Source organism: Hylaeus volcanicus, chromosome 2, assembly GCF_026283585.1.
Source record: "Hylaeus volcanicus isolate JK05 chromosome 2, UHH_iyHylVolc1.0_haploid, whole genome shotgun sequence".
Classification (NCBI taxonomy): Eukaryota; Metazoa; Arthropoda; class Insecta; order Hymenoptera; family Colletidae; genus Hylaeus; species Hylaeus volcanicus.
Window position 1 is genome coordinate 8612634 of NC_071977.1, and position 19328 is coordinate 8631961.

The window sequence follows — 19328 nt, forward strand, 5'->3', positions numbered from 1 at the left end:
AGCTAATCGCCCATCGATCGTCTAATAGCCTAATCGCTTGCAGTAGCTTTTACTGCTCTTCGTGGAAATACAAGTTCCTGTTAATCCGTACGATCAATACGTACGTTACGGATACATCTTCAGCCAATCATGTTGTTAGTTCGTTAATTAGCATCTGTAGACATAATATTTTTAAGTATCCAGAAGATGTACGAGAATTTTTCGAATTTAATGGCTCCTCTTTCTCCATTTTATTCGTTTCATCTACTAATTTTTTTTCGATACATTTTCTACACTGGCCGTCCTTGAAATCGATGTCTCTATCATGTAGCTTTACTTTCAACTTTCAAGAATACGTCTCCGACCGAAATCGCGCGCGAACCAGCTTCATATTTATAGACTTCGCATCCTAGAAATCGCTGCGTCGATTTCGCGCCGCTCTCCAGGTCCCGGAGAGCGTAAGAAAATTTAGAGCCGCGGAAATTAAACTTTATGATCGTGTTTCGCGTAGATAGACTGCGTCCTAGGGGCTTTTCCTCTGATTCTCTTGTCGCGAAACCGTTTTCTCCGTTTCATGCGACCGTGTTCCTAGATCTGTTTCGATTGCAGCCGACAGGTGAGGCGTGCTGATACGACCGTGTCTACGCTCGACTAGCCATTCAATGTTTGATATTCTAAGTTAGTAAACAGTTGAGAAATCCGCTGAAATCATTTTTAAATTCCCTTTATAACATAAATTCAAATAAACATTGAATAAAGTTCTCTCCTCTTCAGAAAAGTTGTTATAAATATAAAAATTTATGACTATACCAAGTGCTTTGACACTTAAATTTAAGATTTTCCAAAAAATGAAGTTAATCGATTTGTGCAGTGCGGTTCAATTATGATTAATTATAATAGGAACGTTCTATACAAATTGCAACCTGAATTATAGAATCAAACTAACATGACAAACAAAATCCTGTAGTTCCTATTCTAATTTAATTCCATTCATCCCCGATTTGTCTTTTGTTTTCCTTAAAAACAAAAAAAAATAAAGCGAATGCTACCTCGTTGTCCCGGAGTTTCAAATATTGCACCAAAGCCGCGATCACGAGGTTTCCGTCGTCTGAAGCGCCAAGTTCGTGGCACAATGACGTCGTTTCCAGTTTGAAAGTCCGGTTTCCCGTTTGAAAAGCAAAAGCGAGAAGCGGATTTGCGGCGCGGGTTCGTAATTTGTTTCGACGTACGCGTGAACACCCACGTTCCGTGAGAGTTTCGTGGGGGCTCTCGAATTTCATGCTTTCTCCTCGGCAAAACGGAATTCGAGATCCTGTCGGTCTCGTGAATAGACCCCAGGGACTTCCGTCGCTTTTATATATTTTTTTTTTCAACCACTTTCAGGCACGGAGTCAGGTCTTTGATGCCGACTGCCGACGATGCCAGACCGCTATTGTGTCGCTAACAAGGCAAGTTTGGCAACCGAAACACCCCAAAAAGTCGGAACATTCGGAGGAATACACGCGAAACAAGCCGTATTGCTAGTTTTGTTGGGGTGAGCGAGTTTTACTTGGAAGGGTGCGAAGTCGTAGAACTCGACTGTAGTACGTAATATACTAGTCTTTCAATTCTTCGTTCTTGACATTACTTTGCATTTGCTTATATACTTCTTTTCATCGTTCTCTGGCGTCCTCATTACAATGTAGTCTGCTGAGGTCCAGGGTCACTCTTATAGCTAGGGTTCAACAGCATCCGTAGAAAGCGAAGGACCATCTACCGATGACCACGCGCGTTATAAAATCCACGAACTTCCAATCACGGTTGATCCGTTCGCTAAGAGGCCCGCGCTCGATCGTCAAGTGTCGCGTGTCTCGGTTTCCGGTGCGATCTCGACGATTGCGACCGGAGATGGTTGTAAATCCCGCGGAATTACGTATAAATAACCCACGGGCAGCAATCGCGATTTCGAAGTGGCAAATTTACGACTCGACCACGTCGAACTCTTAACAGTCGCCGCGAGGAATCGATCGCCGTATGAAAATGTGGCCGTGGAATTACGTAAATCATCGGTTCCCATCGGCGCGGCGTCGCGATGAAAACTATCCGCGGCGAGGAAAGTAAACGCGTTGTCCGCTGAAACGCGTCTCAGATAACCTTCGACCGGCCGTTTTAAAGAGTAATACCAGCATGATCGGGCGCGATCATTCGGAAACCGTGAGCCGACTCGGTGCCGCCGGTCGTCGAGACATAATTTACCGGTTAAAGCACGGCTGCTCATAGAAAGTAAGGGAGCAAGTATCACAGTCAATTTGCTCGCGAGTCGATGTCCTGAAAGCTTCTCGACGATCGCGTGCCAGCGGTGGCTTCGAGTCAGTTGCCTAACTTATCAAACCTTTGCCAAAAGGGAATTCTATAGATCGCTAGTCATTATTTTATAATTGAGAAACGACTTGGCAAAATAATCTGAAGAAATTCTGAAAAATACTTTATAGTGTCCTGACCGTGTGCCTAAATTGCTGTGTCGATATGGGAAGTAGTTCGGTAGAAAATACATTTTTTAGTAGAATAGAAGTTTGCCCGTTTTTGTTCCCACGTACGATCGAAGCTACTCGCTTTTTAATATTCAACTCGCCGTGCTCGCCTTAAAAACCCATACTTTCAATCATTTATATGTTTTTTTTTAAATTGCAGAGCGTCTGCACCTGTCGTTCAGCGCACAGCAACAGGAAGCCGCGTGTTTCCATCCAGGGAAAGCAGGACAAGCACGATGCGTCACTTTTACTGTTAAAGTGCATCGACAGATAAGCATCGACTATGATGAATACTACATAATTACTGTCACAGTTCACACCATGATCTATTCGTTCTGTATCGAAATTGATCTATTTGATAGCGATCGATCTCAAATTGTGCCAACTCAGAATTCTTTCCAAGGAGTATACACTTATAATCATTTAAATTCATAATTATCGATCCGAGTAAATCCCGTGACGTTTTTCTTTTTAAACTCACGATTATACTTTGAGAAGATTTCCCTTAAATCTTTCTCCACACGAGTTTCCTGCTTTGCTCGATATTAGTCCCTAAACGATGGAAGTAACTTCCGACAATAAAACGGACCGTTTGAACGCTGTAACGTTATTGCTTCTGATTTATGGCCATTTCTCGCACTGTGAGAACAAAGTCGACGCTGCTTCGAGAGTACCGTGAGAAATGAGCTGGAGCAGAGGCTTTCCTCTTAATAGAAAATATCGCGTACGTTAATTGTATATACTAGAAGGGTCGAAGGTGACGAGGAATTTAATCAAGAAAACACTTGAAAACGTTTCTCTCTTTTCTCGATCGATGCAAGTGCGAGCACGTTTCACGCACTTTCCATCTACGGAGTCGCGGACATTAAGAATAGAGCGAGCGTGGGTCTCGTAAAACGGCACTCGAACAGTTCCATCCGGCCATCGATGGGCAACGATGTTCCGAGAAAGTTAGTAAATCTCTTTGCTACAACTCTGTCGCGAGACCCTGGCAGTTTTATTGTCGATGGCATCTTATCCAGCGACTCAAATTTTTTGGAGCCTCCTTTAAAAGAAATGAAAATTTCTGCTAAAATATATCGCCATTTTCCCCTACTTCTCCATCCCCTTGTTTCCTAATTGATTCTTAATTAAATGGTCTGTTCCTCCATTAATAATCTCACTACTCTGGAGACCAAAAAAACGACGAAAATAATTTTCGAAATTTCCATTGCCATCAAAGAAAAATATTTTTGGTACGTTACAATATTGAATTAAATAATTACTAATTGCGCAAAGTAGATTGCAGGTGGATGGGGCAGGAGGGGAAGTCTCGTTCTCCGGCTGTGATCCCGCGGATAACGAGCGTCGTGCTCCGGTGTACGTAAATTCTAATGAAATACGTGATCGATCTCGCAGTGAAACTCGAGAAGCTGATATCGTGTGCGCTTTTAACGGAAACTTTCAAATCCGTCGAATCACGTACGACTCGATTTTTCAAAGACACTTTTCTCGCGCACGTGTTCGTACGATCTGTCGCGGAAGTCGCCGCGAATGATAGAATATGGAAAAATATGGTAACTCGTGATACCAGTGATCGATAATCATGATAATACTGATACAGAAATAAAAGAAAACGAAGGAACAAATTAAGTGGAAGTAGAAGTATGGCATTATTGAGTTGACCTGAACCACAATTTAGTAAGAATGCAATAAAATGAAAGAAGGAAATAGAAGAAACAAATTCATACGTGGTGAAGAGTTACGTAACGATCCAAATAAAGTATATAACCAAACAATTCTAAATCGCACCTGCACGATTTATGAACATACGCTTAACAGGTTTCTTATCGTGCATCTATCCTACCACGTATTCAATCAAAAGTGAATCAAGTTACGAATACAAATCAACTTCATCTTAATGCGCCATCAAATTCACCAGCCACTTCGCGAGATATCATCCTTTCTCTCGGTAAAGAAGACTGGTTTAGTTCCCATGTAATTACGAGCAAAAAACACGATCCAATCCATAAAATGCGTGTTACGGGCTAATGAAGTTACGCAGAAATGAAAAAAAAACATCTATCACCGTCCCGAATGTGATTTATAGAATTAATAGAAACAAATTATTGAATAATTATTACCCTATGCTGGGGTTTTTCTACTTCTAATTGTTGGCACTGCTATAAATAAGCGTTATTTAATGAGTATCACTGTACACATGGATATTTTCATTTTACTGATTCCTTAACCACTTACTTTTAAATACACGGGAGTAATAAAAAACGTCTATCATTAATTCATTATTCGAAATTTGCGACCAGATGAGAACTTGTGCTACATCTGGCTGTAATAATCGTTTTGGAAACCATTTTGGAAACAGCTGACATAAATATAATTATTAATCGGTGTCTGAAAGATCTCCGCAACAAATTTACATACTAATTAGCACGGCATAGGAAACTCGTGATAAAGCATCTCGAGTGGCGCAATTATCGCAGCTCTCCCCTATATATAAAATAATAATTGCGTCAAGAGAAGGAAAGTAACGGAGCCATTGAACGCCTGCTCCGTTTTACTTCCGGAAACGACGTATCGATGAATCATCGAACATTATCATCGACGATCTCGTTCGAAAGAGTCTCCAGGAAACGCGCGACAACTTCTTCGCGAAGTATTCCGAAGGAGAACGGCCATTCTTATCAGTGGAGGGGGGAGGGGAAGAAGTTCTTCGAGGAAGAACTTTCCTCGCTCGGAGGCCGAAGACTCTTTCAACTCTCTCGATAATAACCGACGATAGAGGGAACTTTTGGGTCGCCAGTGGAACAAATGAATTTGCAAGCATGGCGATCGGTGAACTCGCCAAACGAGTGCAAAACTGGCACAGGATTCCGCGACGATTACCGTGAGTCGTGGAATAAGCAAATGTGCCAACGTAGTTCGAAGTACTATTATTCCGTGCATTTGTTCATATGTAAGCCGTTCATTGTACAAATCTTTTAACTCTACAAAACAAAAAGTTGAGAAATTCAAACAAAATAGCCTCTGAAATACAATCAGTCCCATAAGTCCTTTTGAATGAACTCGTCAACAAGGCCGCTCATTTCGCGAAGGTTAATATCGGTCGACGCCTAAAAGGCATCGACCAACAGCCTCGTAAAAAGCTCCGCGACAACGGATCCCCTTTCTCCTTCCCACCCTGTGCAGACTCTGTCGCGTTTCATTTCCTCAACGGAAGGTTAATGTATGCCCGCGTGTTAGCGTGTGTAATTACGGGTAGTCTTAGACGCTGCGCAAAAACACTTGCACGGTGGATCGTTAATAAGACGCGACTTCGTGTCGGGTATACGTCTAACAGCGTCTCTCATGCGCGCCACCGTCGCGTCGCCGAGCATCGGAGCCGAGATAATTAGCGGGCTCGCTTGATTAATAAAGAAATATACGATCGAGGCGGGCTTCTGTCCCAGAAGAGTCGCTTTTCCAACCGACGTGCGCGACAAGGGGAGCCCTCCCCTGCCCCCCACGCGCCAACGCAATTATTTCTAATCGCTTTAGAAAATCCGCGCCACGCTAGTCGGCTGTCGAGTGTGACTAAGTCGTCCTTCTGGTTTCCATGGCTCGTCCAGGTTTCTTCGACGCGTCTGCCTTAGCCATATCTGGCCAATAATGTCTCCAGGCGGTTATGTAGAGGTGGAGGGCACACGCATCGGAGGATCGCGACCGTCAGTCGCCGGCGATCGTTCCTCTTCCTGCAGCCGGTCTTGTTTTTCCCGCGGAATCGAGCGTAGGAGAAATTACCGGCTCGCCACTTCGAAAAGCCGACCGACGATCGTTCTCCCATTAGCCTCGTTACGGCCGAGAATGGGTCGAGGAACTCTCTCCCTCTTTTCTCTTACCTTGTTGTCCGTCGTCCTCTTTCTCCTTCGTCGGCGGTTCGACCTCGTGCGCGCGATGCACCGATAACGACAGGATCGCGTCGTATGCTGGGGCACATTAACCACCGGCGAGATCATCTTCTCGCGATAAATTTAGAGAAATTTAAGTTTATTTCCCCCATCGCGAATCTTGCCAATTTCCGCGTAAATCCTACTTCTTTATGCAAACCAGTACTTTGACAAGTAATTATTGCTGGGGAGAAGAAATTATTGCGTTTCGGTCTAGATCTGCTGTATTCCTTCTCGTAGAGTTTGATCTGACGTATCGTCGAGCTCCTTTCCTTAACCCTATGAGTACCATACACTACTCCATAAACTCGCAAAAAGGATCAAGATTCCGCTGTTCGGAGCTGTAAGTTCATGAACCTTAAAATAAAATTGACCGAAACTTTTGTTTACGATCATGCATCTTTGCTTAAAATTGTCTGGCATTTCTTGGATATGTATATGAAAATTTCCTCTGGCACACAAAGGGTTAAATGACTGCATTCGATTTCTGATCTTAAGGTGGCTCGCACGAGTGATCCTTCCTTATCTAGCAAATGCCCACCGAGAAGGTATCGCGTGTCTTCTTCCAGAAAGCGTCCAGTGGTTCGTTTCTGCACTTGTTGCCTGGCGAGAGGTGAAATCAAGAGCCAAATAGTAGCCAGTCCAGGTACAACGAAAGAACTGGTCATCGATTACGATCGGAAAGGATGCACCTTAATTGGACGTCGATGCGATGTTTCGGCACGCGGATTTTCTAAACCGATTAGAAGCAATCACCGGGACAGCTACCCCCCCGGGGCTGGAAAAGCAACATTCGGAATGCCTTTTTACGTCGACCGCGATTTATTAACGAGCGGTGTCGTTCAGCGATTGCGCGGTGAAAATAACTTCCACGCAATCGCTCCTCGGATTCCGTCAACAGTATCGACGATCCGCGATCAAGAAAAACGCGATCGCACCCTTGGAAATCCATGTGGCAATTAACCTGTATATCGAACAATTTCTCAAACGAAACCAACTATGTGCCTGCAAGGAATTAATAAAAAGGACGCGATGCATCCTGTCTCGCAGCTGGCACGAGTATGATATAATTTTTACTAACACAAACGTACGAGTATGTACAGTCGGTCCCATAAATATTCGTACCTTCTATATCTATTAAAGAAATCTGTTTAATTAAATGATATGTTTGGTATTGTCAAATAAATACATGTATATGTATTTCATTATAAATACAAACAAGTGTAAAATTTATCCATGTATTGGATCCATGATTCTTTAATAGACATAAAAGGTACGAATACTTAAGGGTTGACTGTATGTATGTCGCAGGAGTAATTGGAAAATCGTTAAAATTGGATGCAATGTAACGTTGCTTGCACTGGCCTCGCCAGCTTCTTTATCTTGAAGAATAGACTCATTTATACCTGTAGCACCTTTACTCCCATTATCCTTAATTATCCAGCCTAGTCGCTGATGGCGATCGTAGCCATGTTCGTCACGTATAGGTGACAAGGTCGTGGCTCGCAAAGATCGAGCGATCGCGGGCATAATCGTTAACGTGAAATTCCACTGCGAAACGATGCGATCGCGTGGATCATGGAGTAGCCTTGGTCGAACGTCCTTGGCTCGAAATTTCGTTCGCCACGTTACGTCATGGTTCGTGACGCATGATGTTTGATTCGGCTAGCCACGACCTACCACTGCGGCAGTTCTTTGGTCAGGTTGGTCGCTGCTATTGCAGAGTCAGAGACGAGCCCCGCTGCTACGAGGGAACCTCGCAAATCTAGGTCAAACGTGGAAACTGCGATTTTTCAGTCGACTCCCTTTTCCCTGGCAGATTTATCGCGTGCTCTATTCACAGATGAAGAATATGGAAAACGGTAAATCAGTGGAACCGGGGGTGGGGATAAACGCATGTACACGGCTGCGCAAGCACGAACCACGTCCGGCGCGGAACCTTGTTAGTAGACATTGAACTTCCTTTCACTATGTAATTGAATTAATTGCGAGTGATTTTGCCGTTTTGCTTTGTGTTTACCAGGCTATCAAACGCTCGCTAATTTCCCTGTCTGCCTTTCTCCCAGCAACCCTTAAAATTTGCCTCGCGCCGCCATGGACAAATATACGTAAGCGCAGTGACCTTCCGCAGGAAACTTTCATGTCGCCGGACATTAAACTTTCTTTCGTCGTGCGATCGAGCTAATTTCGAGCAATTTTGCCATTTTATTTGCCGTGTGCTTTCCTGCGTTGAACTTCGCCGTTTGCGTCTCATTGTTGGGCAAACACGGGCGCCGTTTACGAGCAACGTAGAGCTCTGCTAGCGACCGTTTAACTTTCTTTTATTATGCGCAGTGGAGGCAATTCGAAACAATTTTGCTACATTAGCGAGTGTTCTTATGTCGTTAGCAGTTCTAGCTATTTCCCTCGCAATTCCACGAGGAAAAAAGCTACTATGGATCCTTTGCTACTTATTGGATTGACATGTCAAATTATTCGGCTGTGGTTGTTTATCTTCCTAAGTGTCTAAGATTACATAAAATCACGTTGTTGATTTGAATGCTCATGGCACCAAGAGTACTAGTATTTAGAAACGGCATTGCGATAAGTGACGGTAAGCCTGCAATCTTCGACCAATTAGAGCTTTCTGAGTTTCGGAGACGCTTGACTAAGCTAGTCCCCAACACTCTCCATTTCCGTCACCAGTGACCATATGCTCTCGCGGAATCACAGTTGCATGACGTAGCTGCACGCCCGTAAAAAAAGGTGAAGTTCCATCGCGAAGGTCGATCGCCACGGAGCCCTAGGCTCGGCGGTAGCCAAGCCAGACAGATCTCGTGTTCACGCCCGAGTTGGCGTGGTTTTTGTCCCCAGACCAGAACGACCACGGCAACCGGTAACCCCGGATTAACTTACTTTCAGTCGATCTTGCCGCCAGCAGCTGAATTACAAGCACGGCCTTAAGAATCGCTCTAAACAGCGTCTAAACGGTGATCCCCGTTCGAGAGCGCAAAAGGCACAAACGACGTACTCGGTGCGAACCGTAATTTTCCTTAGCTACCAGTGAGTATCTCGCTTTAGGCCGCTGCTAATCTTTTACGACGTTTCGTCTATTGCTAACGATCGGTTATAAGAGCTCGAGGAGAGCGCCTTTGCCACCACGCGCCTACAACGCTCTAACGAGAAGGCTCCCGATATGCAAATCCTCGCGGAACGGTGTTTGGCGAACTACCGTTTTCAAATTATCGTTAATTATCGTCGTCGGAGGTCAATACCCGATCTCGTACGCCTGTTAGGTTTATCGCAATCATCTTACGCGAACTTGGAGCCGTGTACCGTTTCTCCTCGAATCTTTGCACCTCCGTTTTCGGAAGCAAACGAGCACAATGCTGCCGAGTGTTTCTAATTATCTCCGTGAGATCGTGGAGGAACAACTGCTCAACTTTGCAGACGTATCGAAGGCAGCCAGGGTCCCGAGTCACGGCTCTATCGCGCGCCGGCTGCGCGATCAATCATTCGGCATGTTGCAGGATTCGCTGTTTGCAGAACTGCCTGTTCTGAATTATCGTTAATTATCATCGACTAAGATTAGTTCCTGGACTTGGACACCGAGTAGAACGGTCTTGGTGGTACTACGCGTCAGCTTGTTTAGCTACTTCAATTCTTCCCCCATCTTTGTCCTTTAATTTATGGAGTAGGCTCCGTCAGCCACAATGTTATTAACGATTGCAAATTTTCGATGAGATTGCAGACGGGCTGCTTGAGTCAACTTTGTAGACGTTCCGAAGCAATTAAGGGGGGCCTCTGACTCCTCTATCACTGAACTACCTAATCAATCATTCCGCGAGTGTATTGCAGGTTTAGACGGTGAAGCGCTATTTGCAGAGCTACCTGTTCTGAATTATCGTTAATTACCATCGGCCAAGATTGAGTCCTGGCCTTGGACACCGCTAGACTCCGTCGACGATGCTCCCTCTGGAATCTTGTATCGTCTTGTTCGGCTACTTCGCTGCCCCCTCCCTTTCTCCACCTTCGTCCCTTGGTATATGAAGTAGACTTTGCAGCTATGCTGCCGTTAACGACTTCAAATTCCAAAGATACTGCTAACGAGCCTTTCAGTGGGTGCTGCGAAGCAACGGGGGCTTTGCAACTGTGCCTAATCGATTATCGTGGAACGATCTTCGAGGAAGTTATTCTGGTATTAGGGAGGACATCTACAGAATAATCTTCATCTAGAGAATAATGATAAAGAATAATTTGCTTGCGTGCCTTGAGTTATGCATTAATGGTAGTCTTTTCTCATTTCATCGCTGTGTTGTTTTGACTGTGAAGCCCTATCGAATTTGGACCGCAAGCCTCCCGAAACCTTGCACCAAGTTGTTGGTGTGTCTTCTAATTCGGGAAGCGATCTTTCAATTCCAATCTCATCAACAACTCCTACTTTTCACAAGAACCACTACAGAGCTTCCAATTCCAACCGTATATATTTAAATAAATTATACAGATGCCTCGAAACAATGGAGACTCTACTGTTCCCTGGTGAAGCGGCTTCGACCACGTTCGTTCCATCATCGCGTCGCGCGTTTTGACCGTGAAACGCGTTGCGCAAACGCGAGAGGACGTTACGCCACCTGCCAACGAGATCTATCATTTGCATTCCACTTCCGCTTCTAAGATGAATCGTCGATTAGGATGAGATTGCAGGGTAGGATGCTGCGTTCGGCGTTTCGCGGCTGTTGTATGAGAACGGCCACGTTCCCCGACCCCGATCTACGCATTAAGTTGTCGTCTCCGCGCGAACTTGCTAGATGACGCCAATTAGTTTCACCTGCCTTCAATTTTCTGGCCTTAAGCGTTTTCTCGACTCGCTATTATTCCCGCTTAAACTCTCCTCATTTTCCGAGGGGAACGTTCCATTTTCATCGGCTAAATGTCGAAGGAAAAACTTTGTTCCTAGATGCACACGGTGTTCCTTAGGTAATAGGTAATTGAAGAGACGAAAAGTAGATTAGGCCACTTTCCTGTAAGAAGGAACGCAATCGCGCTTAATTACCGTCGGCGCGCTCGAACTTAATAACCCCTCGTCCTCTGTTTTCCCGCTCCCAGAACACGTCCCGAAGGTAGATTGCGTTTAATTACTGTTATGACGCTCGCTAGCATGGAACAATGTAAATCGGTTTCAAATGGAGCTGGATTCTACGAAGTCAGTCGCAGCCTCTCACCGAACAACTTCTGCGCGGAGGAATGCGACTTTTTGTGTCATTGTCTGGTAGAGTAAAAATGCATTCGACGATTTCAAATTTAACGGGGATTAAACGATTGTTATGACACAGTTTCGCACCGAATGAGACGTAAAATACGTAAGAATTGACGAAATACGATTGAGAATCACAATTGAAAAGAAGGGCGAGGTCTGAATTGCTTTCTAGGACCATGTGAAATTCCCTGGGCGAGCTAGTGTCGTGAAAAGTGTATATCTCCGGGTAACTAGGATTATACTAATCGATAGAGTGTAAATTTCGCCTAATATTTAAAGGTCGAGGAGCCTAAAGCTTCAGGGGAGAATTTCTCGAGCCGAAAAAGACGATCAACGTTCCCAAGTCCGGCATTCGGTGCTCCAGTATTTCTGGAGTAGAAATCTTGGCAACATTTTGTAATTCCAGGTTAAAAACTGCGGAAAAAGTTGGCAACTCCCATTCTGACAAGCGTTCTAGAATTTCTTTCGACGATCTTCCACTCTGTCATTCGACGTTCCAGTATTTCCAGAATGTAATTAATCGCTATTTTTTGCGATTCCAAGTTAAATACAGATTAAGCGTAAAGTTAGCGGCGGTATGATTTCCGTTTCATCCGTCGAGATCGAGATACGTCATCGGGGTTTGGTCGGCGAGGAATAGCGATTTCATAGCCATTGCTCATAACGCGATCCGAGGTTCTGGCCTCGTGAACTTCCGCTACGTTGCATCGGCTCTTTCAACTATCTCGTTGGAGGGTAATTCCGCATTATATCCCGAGGTCGAGGTTGGTAGTCTTGGGATTCGTGGCTCGTGCAGAAAAAGAGGCCGTTCACCTCCGCTGAAGAAGGTTCCGAAGAAGCTGACCCAACCGGCTCCTTCGACGCAACGAGAATACGCAAAAGATTCACGCTACCATTCCCGATCGCGATCGATTGACCCTTTGCACTTCCATGTCGAACTGAACTCGACGTGATACCTTTTGTCAAGTGACTAAATAAAAATTTATTAGGAGTATACTCTTGGTAACTTTTTCTTTTAACATTCAGCAATAATATTCTGTGAAACTTTTCTTTTCAAAATGTTGAAATACTCCAACAGACACGATAAAAGTAATATTCCAACACGACAATGCAAGAGCACATCTTCAGAAATCAATCAAAAACGCTTTGGCGGAAACTTTTGCATACTCCCAATAATAGAAACTGAACACAGTTGCAGTCGTATAGTGATTTAATATTTATCAGAAACGATGGGTAATAAATGTGATTTCTTCTTAATTAACGGTGCCAAGTCGATTCTGTTAGATATTAATTTACAATCAAACTAATTTTTCTCGTTTTTTATCGAGGATGGAAGTCGCATAAAATCGACGAACGTTTATGTGGGTCACACTCAGCGCCATTAAACCGATCGAACACGGAACCGTTGACGAAACAGATACGAGTTTTACGATCGATCGAGAGATCGATTCTCGCTTGACTAATTGAAAACGTTAACCTGCACCCACATTGCTTCCCGCAAGTGATTCGACGGAACGAAGAACGGATCGTAAATGGCCGATTGTGAGGTGCGTAAAGCATCGAGGAGAGCGTCGTTCCACTTTCATTGAAACGATAATTCTGCTTCTTTTCGATCCGATCTCCTGTCAGCACTATTCGCGACGGTTTCCCAAACACACGACGACTAACGTTCCCCCGAGCAGTTTGATAACTCTCGCGGAAAGAAATTGTTCCTATATGTTCAATAACGAGTAGAAACTCCGTGTAACTATTCGTTTATAGCCTAATTTCATTTTACAAATCGGATCACGATTTTCATCGAACGAATACGGGATCAAAAGTCGTTTGTCTGTTACTTCCGTATTTGAAATAGTTTGCCTAGATGAGACTGTTTCCTAATCGCTGGCATAGGTCTTGTTACGCACGAACTAGAAGGTTAAGCATGGCGTCCAAGCCGCATAGCATAATTCACCGAGTCAATTGAATCGCGCTAGTCGCGGAACGAGGATCATCGTGATCCTGACCGTGCTACTCGAACGATAATGGAAAGATGAAAGATCGCGCCGGCAATTTTCCCTGCTCCGTAACGCGCTTAGAATGATTTATAACGGTCGATCCAACGATGCGATCGTTCCTGTACCATCATCACCGAACGAAATTCGCGACAATACCCCCACACAAGGTAACTAGAATTACCAGTACTTTCATCCTTTCAAAGAACGCTTTTACGAAGAATTCTCCAAAAGGGACTTCAAGAATATGTTTCTCAATAACAAAATTCACGTAATGGAGACTTTCATTTAAAATAAAAGAAATCAGACATATTCTACACCATTTGTTCCTGTTTCATAAAAAAATAAAGTTTGTAAGCCTCTCTTGGAAAACCCTTTACCTTCTTTGATACGTGATGACTCCATTTGAAATTCGGCTCCAAAAAAGTCTGCATTCTGAACGTCCTCAAACTCGAATTAACGTGGCACCTTCGTCACACAAAATTATCGAGAAAGTTAATTAAGAAACTTCGTGAACCTGCGGATGCGGAACGAAAGTTATCGGGCGGTAATTGAGCCAAGAAGATGTACCGTGAAGTGTGGTCCCGAAATCGGCGTATAAAAATAATTTAAAAACCTGGTACCAGCTTTCGGACAACCTGGCATTCTTTACGAGCTAATTGCGAAATCCTCTATAATTACAAATTTTTATCTGCAGGAACGGAGACGTAAGAGTAAAAAATGCTGAATCTATGTGACTATTTTCTTATTTCATTTGAGGTACGTTCACACGGTGAGAACAACGGAGTCACTGTGCTTATACATCCCCCACAGATGAAATCTTATTTTTAGCGCTTGTAATGCAACCAACCTCCTCGATTTTAATAGTTACATTTATATTCAAAGTGTGATTTCATTCACGATCTACGCAACACGTCGGGTTTTATGCGAAAAGACGATGGATCGAAGTGCGTAGTTTATAGGAAATGTGGCACAATGAACACGGTATGATGATACGCAAATTGAGTTGCATGATTATACTCCGAAGGACGTTTCTTACACGTTGAGGTAAAAGTAATCTCGTACGCTTCGTTCTATCGTTTGTTTTCGAGCTATCGATGAAAAAGTCTATGATTCGCGTCTGCAACTCAGATGACGAATGAAGCTAAGCAAATTTTGAATTGAATTGATTCTATTTAAATGTAACGAAGATTGGATATTGCTATCTTTGAGTCTCCAATTGTTTCGAGCTCATATTTAAAAACATGAGACTTTGATGTTCCTTACAGGGAATATCTGCAATCGAACCGGTTGGGAAAAAATTCCTCGGCAGGAAGAATTCTCTGATTCGACGTTGTCATAACAGAAAGATCAAGATACACTATTGCATAAGCTTCGTGTTTCAGAATTAAATCTTAACCGCGCCTCGAACATGTTTTATTCATCTCGTCAATTAAACCTATATAAAAAGAACTAGATTATTCTCTAGACTATTTATAACAGATACACCTAATTGTAATCATCGGGAAGGTAGTACTTTTCAAAACTCATCAATCTCATCAATTTATGATGCAGTATTTCATCATTTATGGGATAACAGATGATGTTATCGATAGTACCACCCTTACTCTCGCTATCATTTGATTTTCAACCCTCTGCGTAGCAATACCGTGGCACGGCGGACGCGCAGCAGAATAATCTCCCCTTGTTGTTGTGTCTGGGTGATAATAGGAAGATGAAGGACCGTCGGTGGTAATTCGCTCGACGGTCAGCGCGATCGCGTGGATTCATCATCGGTTGGACACGAGAGAAAGGGAGTGAGCGAGCCAACGAACGCGTTCTGATCAGACATGGGCGAAATTAAATACATTTTGCGTCATTTGTTTAATAAAAATTACTGTTTGGATTTTCGATGGAATAAATAATAGATTAAAATATTTGTATTTTATCGTATTGAAATTTAGCTTATCTCTGGTCCTGGAACATGAAAACTAGTCTAGGAAACTAGTCAAGGAGCGTGTTCATTCATTCATTTGGCACTCGAGCTACTCAAGATACCAAAGGTCAGGAAGAAAAACAAGATCTAGAGGTTCTTCCTGTTTACTCAAAGTGTACGTTACAAAAAATGTCAAGTCTCCATAGTGTCCTCCAGAAGCAAACCAACAAGGAATATACACTGAAATATTCAAAAAGGAAATAAACCGTGATCGTCTCCATTTACAAGAAACTATTTACCTTCTTTTATCATAAACCTTGTACATACACCGAATAAATACGAACCTCGAGAACTCGTTTTTTTTCCGATTCCTGACGTCTTCGTTAACGACAAACAAGAGGGTCGTTCGAGTACCAAGTAAACTCACTTACTCCATTCGTCAACTACATTTTTAAGCTGCACAGACCTCGAAGATCCGAGCAAACTCGTACGTCGCGAAGCTCTTGACCCTCGAGCGCGTCAAGATTGTAGGAATGTATCGTTCAGAAGGACTCACCTCGATGAACGTTCGATCCTCCGCGGTGGGGATCCGATCCAGCCGTTCGAGGTCCAAGAATTCCAGGTAGCCCGAAATATCCAGTAAAAGGGTGCAGGGTACGGGTACGGAATTCACCCGAGCAGGAGGAGCACCCGAACCACGTCACCGGAGGAACGAGTTTTCACTTTTATACGGAGTCCCGCACGCGTCTCCTCTTTCTTCACCGCGTATCACAGTTTCTTCGTGCAACGAGACGACCTCCTCGCGACGGCCAGGAAGAAGAAGAAGAACAAGGAGAAGCAGCAGAAGAATAAGAGGAGAAGGAGGAAGAACAACTACAACGACGAAGAAGAAGCAACGGCAGCAACCTTACCCCGGCGTGGGTAAGGAAATAAGAAACACTGGAGGAACACAAGCCGATCACCGATCACGTCCAGGAAGAACCGGCCGAAAGAAAGACGAGGAGGACCTGGAGAGAGAGAGAGACGGAACGGGTTTCGCGAGATGGACGATCCTCTCCAGGCTGTGGCGCTCCAATCTCGAGATCGCCTCGCGATGCGAATCGATCCTCCCGTATCCCACAGAACCTGACGATCCCGGGATAATCCTTCTTTATCCAGCGACCAACGATCCAGGACGATCCTTTATCCAGAGTTTCTCGATGGACGAAATCGGAGCTGAGACGACGGGGTATCCGTTAAGGGGTGTCGATGGCAGGATCCACGATCAGGAGTGTACGATCAGGTCGTCCGTGCGAACGACGAGCGTGGCTGACGCGGTAGATCGGACGACAGGTGCAGCGGATACGGCTGGCACGGTCGTCGGCTTCATACTGAAGGGGCGCCTGGACGCCGGAGCGATGCTACGCGAGAAACTGGCTCTGTCACTGGCGACGGCTCCGAAAACTCCCAAAGAGGCGCAACCTCCGCGCTCGCTCTACGGTTGCTCTGTGCTTGTGATGCCAGATCGAGGGCGCCAGTCACAGGGAATTCCCCCCACTATCCGCGAATACCAACGCCCGAGTCTCGTGTATCCGAACCTGCCAGCTTCGGGTGGCTTCGGTTAACCGAGAAAGAAGGGGAACGAGAGCCTCTCCCCTTCGCTCCCGAACCAACCGAACTCCGAATTGCCGGCAAACTTAACGCGATCTTTGCTGACGGTCGTTTAACTCGTGTTCACGACGCTTTGGACACGAGTTTGATGTTTGAAATTACTTCGATCGATGGTGCATCGAAGTGGAGATGGAGAAATTCGGTGTGTAAGATGAGCTTTTAACACTAACCCTTAGCGAGGAATGTCGAAAATATCGCTTATCATGCAAAAACAATTTTTTTTTATAATAAGAATATCGAAACAAAGTCTACTAAAAAGATCTGGTTATAAAACAATGCGTCACTCGTGTTTGTGAACACTGTGTCATCCCAACTATGGACACTACGTCATCCTAGCTTGTCTGCCATAAAACTTCCCAAACTTTCGCCAATCCTATCTCTCCTTCCACTACTTTCGAAATCTCTCAACAAGATTAGATATATTTTCTCAAGACAGCATGACAAGACAGTTACACCCCTTTACCACCCTCGAGTCTTCATTTCCTTTCTCATTTGTACCCAGCTACCCAAAGGACCTATGTCAAACTAGACAATGTCGATACCTAATTCATTTTACCGGCGAATATCTTCCAAACACCAGCCCCGCTTTTTACACACCCCGTCTACAAAAGCGAGCGATGGCAGTGGAGATCGCGTCCCGTTTGCCGGCAATTCAAACTTCAGCTGTGTCGAAAGCGAAAAAGGCTCGCCACTCGGCGTCATTCTCGGGTACCCGAAGCTGGCCGAGGTGGCTGGAGCTCGCGTGCACGAGGAGCGCGAGTCGGTGTGCGTATGTGGAGAGGGAAATCTACAACGACTGGCGTCCTGAATCTGGCATCGCGACTCTCCGACGCTGTCGTCGCGTCACCTCTCCTCTTTTCTCCGGCGCGATGGTGGGAGAAGACGCTCGTGCAACACGGTCCGTGGACCTGTCACCCCTCCATTCCCCTCGCCGCCCTTTATCCATCCCAACCACGGCACAGGATAACCGCCCTGTCCTGTCCTATCCGCGAGCCGATTCCCCTCCCTTGATTCATTCCGTCGTTTGCGAGCCTCGTGAGCCGCGAGTTCTCCGCTCACGGACACACGGGGGATCGCTGATATTCCAGCACTCCGTAGCCGGTCCCCGATGGATGCTGGGCGAGTTCCACGCGTTCCGGTAGGTCGGTGCCGCCCGGAGAACCGGACCGGCTGCAAAAACGATTGCGTTTCGAGACGAGGGAGAACGCTTCGGGGCCTCCTGCCAGCCTGGAAAAATGCCTCGCGCCGTCTCGATGCGCGAGCCGAGCCTTGACTCCCCGTGCAGGATCGGTGACTTTTGGAGCCACTGATGGGGTCATCGAGTTCAAACTAGGTACCATGAGTTTCGGACAAAAAGTTTTGTTTTTGGAGATGGTTTCTGCTGATAATCTTTAACCCTTTCAGACCTGGACTGAATTGAGGACACAAAATTTAAAAATTACCGATCGTTTTTCATACTAATTTTAGTCCAAGTTAACCATAAACATTAAATTACATTAGTACGAGAAAAAAAATTCAGGTCTGAAAGGGTCAAGCACTTTTTGGTAAACATTGAGTATGAATTTGGGGTCCCTAGGTTTTATGAATTTTAGTATAAAAGTAGTAGCTAAAGCATTCTGGTAATACTTAATTAAAGAATTTTTACAATTTGGGCAAAACTGACCCTGCATGGAGCAAGTGTCTCGTGAGAGATCGAAGCCTTCCTGTATGAAAAGGTTCCCCGCCCCTGCTCCAGATCGAAGGAAGAACCAGGTCGACTCCGACGGTTATAAAAGCTGCCGTCAATGTCGAGCGCTTTACACGAGCGATCGAGAACCGATGGTACCATTTTCAGCGACTGCGAGCGCAAATAATGTATCAAACGGAGCGGATTTATCGAGTCGCGCGCCGATGGTCCCGATATACCGCGCGGCGCGTGGAAAGCTGGCCACCATTCGTCTCGCTCCCGTTCCGAAGGTCCTGCCGCGGATGGAACGCATCCACGTTCCTTCCAGCTCCACCAAAACCGACCAACGAGACGGAAAGTGGTATATAAAAAGAATCCTCGTGTCGACAGCTGTTTCCATCGACGCGAGCCGAGAGCGCACGGTTGGACCCGCTAAACCGTCTGTTCCACTGTACATG

At 45.0% G+C, this 19328-nt stretch overlaps 1 protein-coding gene across 2 annotated transcripts in view; it reads right to left on the reverse strand.

Moving 5' to 3' along the window:
* LOC128872784 (storkhead-box protein 2) overlaps positions 1–17031 on the reverse strand; it is a 113867-nt gene extending 96836 nt beyond the window's left edge. For both annotated transcript variants that reach the window (XM_054115812.1, XM_054115810.1), the window contains exon 1: positions 16111–17031. The gene's annotated coding sequence lies outside the window, so the exon portion shown is untranslated. The remainder of the gene's footprint in view (positions 1–16110) is intronic.
* Between the last annotated feature and the right edge of the window lie 2297 nt (positions 17032–19328).